This window comes from Arachis ipaensis, chromosome B1 (assembly GCF_059453495.1).
Source record: "Arachis ipaensis isolate K30076 ecotype BB chromosome B1, ASM5945349v1, whole genome shotgun sequence".
NCBI classification, from domain to species: domain Eukaryota; kingdom Viridiplantae; phylum Streptophyta; class Magnoliopsida; order Fabales; family Fabaceae; genus Arachis; species Arachis ipaensis.
Genome location: NC_142436.1, coordinates 125,268,219 through 125,272,132, shown reverse-complemented (window position 1 = coordinate 125,272,132; position 3,914 = coordinate 125,268,219). Strand labels below are relative to the sequence as shown.

The 3,914-nt window shown below is 41.9% G+C and overlaps 1 non-coding gene across 1 annotated transcript; it reads left to right on the top strand.

Annotated features, from left to right (window-relative positions):
- Nucleotides 1-2,211: 2,211 nt before the first annotated feature.
- On the top strand, nt 2,212-2,318 carry LOC148578258 (small nucleolar RNA R71). Its single transcript, XR_015904287.1, has one exon. It is a non-coding gene; the product is annotated as a small nucleolar RNA R71 (small nucleolar RNA).
- The last annotated feature ends 1,596 nt before the right edge of the window (nt 2,319-3,914 follow it).

Here is a 3,914-nt window from a genome sequence, read left to right as displayed (position 1 = left end):
ATAAAACATGTGTTGCCTCTCATGAAGCGCTTCTTTAGCGTCACTAGGTTGACGTTTTGCCTTTATCAGGGTGGTTGGTAATGCTTTAGATCTTCCCCTCTTGCAGTAGACCTATATCCATTGGCTTCATCAAGGATCTCCACATGTTCTAAGGAAAGAACTCTGTTAATGGTGAAGACCTTAGGTAACTGAGATGGGATAGTGGGGAGATGAGGTGGAATATCTGGGAAGTAGGCTGAGATCACTTTATCCCCCGGAGAAAAGTCCTCTGTAGGGATCTTCTTGTTCCTCCACCTCCTTGGTGCCTTCTTCTTTGTCCCTTTTGATGATGCCTTGCTCTTTGTGACCTCCTCTTCTAATGAAATTTTGTTGTTGGTCTCACATGACTCTGGTGGTTTAGGTTCCTCCTGATTTTCCTTAAGCTGTGACAGCTACTGAGTTCCTTGTTCATCAACTAAGGGGTTTCCCAGAGGTGTTGTTTGTGCTTCAGTGCTTGCTTCTTCCCTCGGTATCTCATTATGATCTTTGCTTGGTTCTTTGTTCTCTTGATCTGTTTCTTGTGAGAGTTTGAAGACATTGAAGCTGAGCTGTTCATCATGGATCCTCAAAATTAGCTCCCCTCGCTCCACATCTATGAGTGCTCTGGCTGTAGCTAGGAATGGTCTTCCCAATATGATTGGGTGAGTGTGACTCTCTTCCATGTCTAAGATGACAAAATCTGTGGGAAGAAAGTATTTTCCAACCTTTATTAACACGTTTTCCACCACTCCTATTGCTTGTTTTTGAGTTTTGTCAGCCAGCCTGATGACTACATATGTGGGCATTATCTCATTGATCTGCAGCCTCTTCATAAGGGATAAAGGCATTAAGTTGATGCTTGCTCCCAAATCACAGAGTGCTCTATTAAACCGTGTTTCTCCTATTGCACAAGGAATGTGAAAACTCCCTGGGTCCTTCCTTTTTATAGGCAACTCTGGTTGAATGAGAGCACTGCATTCCTTATTCATCACTATTGTTTGTCCTCCCTTGAGTGAGCTTTTCCTGGTCAGTAGCTCCTTCATATACTTGATGTATGAGGGCATTTGTTGGAGGGCCTTGATGAATGGTATGTTTACATGGAGGGATGCAAACAGGTCAAGAAACCTTGAGTATATTCTCTTCTCTACAGCACCATTGAGTAATTGGGGAAAAGGTGCATAGAGTTTCAGCAGCTCCTTCTGTGTCAGCTCCTTTTGTAAAGTTTTGGGTTCTTGGCGATCTTTTTCCTGTTTCTTTGCTGATGTCTCTCCAAGTTGTTCTAATGGCTTGTTTTGCTTTTCCTCAGTCTCCTTATTACTTGTAGTAACCATCTTGCAATCTTCCCATCTGACTTTCTTTGCTTCACCTCTCGGATTTTTCTCTGTGTCACTTGGGAAGCTATCAGTAGGTTTGGGAATCTTTTCAGATAAGTATCCCACTTGAAATTCCAGCCTCTTGATGGTGTCTCCCTGGTTCTTGATGCTAGCTCGCACCTCCTCTTTGAATACCTTATTATCTTGAATCTCTTTGCATATGCCCTCAAGCATAGTCTCAATTTTGGAGAGTCTATCTTCAGATGAGGGTGAGTTGAGAGTGGAGGGGTGAGTTTGGTCATTCTGGTTTTGGTAATGATGTGGAGAGGTGTTGTTAGGGTGGTGTTGATATGATCTTTGTGTGGAATGTTGGTGAGCTGCATGGTTGTTGGGGTTATGACGTCTCTGATCTTGGTTTTGATCTTGTTGATTTCCCCACCCAAAGTTTGGGTGATTCCTCCATCCAGGGTTGTAGGTTTTGGAGTATGGATCATGGGTTTGCCTGGGTGAATTTCCAATGTAATTGGCTTGTTCTTGCTCCTCCTCTGCCTCAGCATTCACTCCCTCTTGGGTTGCTGATGAGGTGGTGATTGCTGCCACTTGGTTCCTCTCCATCTTCTTGGTGAGGTCAGCCAGCTGCTTGGTAATAAGCTTATTTTGGGCCAGTAGTGCATCCACATTATTCAGCTCCATCACTCCTCTAGTGTTTCCTCTTTCAGAAGCATAGAAGTAGTCATTCTCAAGTACAGTTTCAATGACATCTATGGCTTCTTCAATGGTCTTCTTCTTATTAAGAGATCCCCCAGATGAATGGTCTACTACCTTCTTTGATTCATAAGAAAGGCCTTCATAGAAAATATGTAGCTGCACCCATTCATTGAACATATCTGGTGGACACCTTCTTGTCAGGTCCTTAAACCTCTCCCATGCTTCATATAGAGTCTCACCATCCTGCTGCCTGAATGTTTGCACCTCAGCTCTCAGCCTGTTAATCCGTTGAGGAGGATAGAATCTTGCCAAGAATTTGTTTACCAAATCTTCCCAGGTTGCTAAACTCTCCTTTGGGAAGGATTCCAGCCATTTAGATGCCTTGTTCTTGAGTGAGAAAGGGAACAGAAGTAGTCTATAGGTGTCAGGATGAACACCATTAGACTTCACAGTGTTACATATCCTCAGGAAGGTGGTTAGATGTTGATTGGGGTCTTCTTGGACACTCCCTCCGAATGAACAGTTGTTCTGAACAAGGGTGATGAGCTGTGGCTTTAGTTCAAAGTTGTTGGCATGTATGGTTGGCCTTTGGATGCTACTCCCACAGTTTCCTGGGTTTGGGTTGATGTAAGAACCCAAAACTCTTCTCTCTTGCCCAGCATGATTTGCTAGACCCTCTCTGCCATGGTTGTGAGCCTCTTCTTCATGATGGTTCTCCATGTTTTCATCCATGTTTGGTTCAAAATACTCTTCCTCTTCCTCAGCACCAACTACTCTCTTTCCTCTTGCTTCCCTCCTTAATCTAAGAAAGGTCCTCTCAGGTTCAGAATCAAATGAAGTTGAAGTCCCGCTTCTTCTCCCTGTCATCCAACCAACAAGGCACAAGCAAGAAACTAGATACAGAGACTATTCTTGTTAGAAATGTTGTTAGTGTGAGTGATGCAATATATCAAACAGTTAGTGGGTTAGTGGACTGAATCGTAAACAACTAAGAAAATAGGTAGTGGGAAGGGAAGAAAATAACTGAACAGAAAGTAAATTACTCAAATGAACTTAAATCAAACAAAAGAAAGAAAAAAAATGCTCAATCTAGTTATCCTCCAATTTAATCATTGTTGATACAAAATCAATCCCCGGCAACGGTGCCATAAACTTGATGCTCACGGAAACTTGTCTCTCAACAATTTTCCTTCGGCAAGTGTACCGAATTGTCGTCAAGTAAAAACTCACAATAGAGTGAGGTCGAATCCCACAGGGATTGATTGGTCAAGCAACTTTAATTAGAGGAATGTTCTAGTTGAGCGAAGCAGAATTTGGTTTGAGTGTTGCAGGAAATTAAATGGCGAGAAAGTAAATAGCAGAAAATGTAAATGCCGAAAGTAAATAGCAGAAAATGTAAATGCCGAAAGTAAAGAGCTGAAAGTAAATGGCGGAAGGTAAATTGCAGAATTTAAATGGGAATGGGGAAGATGCTCATAAAAAGTAAATTACAAAAATTAAAGAGAATGGGTAAGATCAGAGATGGGGATTCATTGGGCTTAGGAGATGTTGCATTCTCCGGATCAAGTTCATTTTCATCTCTTCCTCAATCAATGCATTCATTGATCTCCTTGGCAATCTTAAGTGATCGAATTCCAATTCCTTGGCAATTCAATCTCTCAAATCTTGATCAATAGCCAATTACTTGGTCAATTGCTCATGAGAAGAGATGAAGTATGGTCACTGATTATATCACATGCATTCCCAAATCAAGTGTTAGTAGGATTATAGTCACCATATCCAACCAAACCCAATTTGGTCCAACATGAGAAAGCATTTCTAGCATGATCTCTTCATTCCTCTTCCATGGTTCAGAAGAGATCCAAGTATGAATAG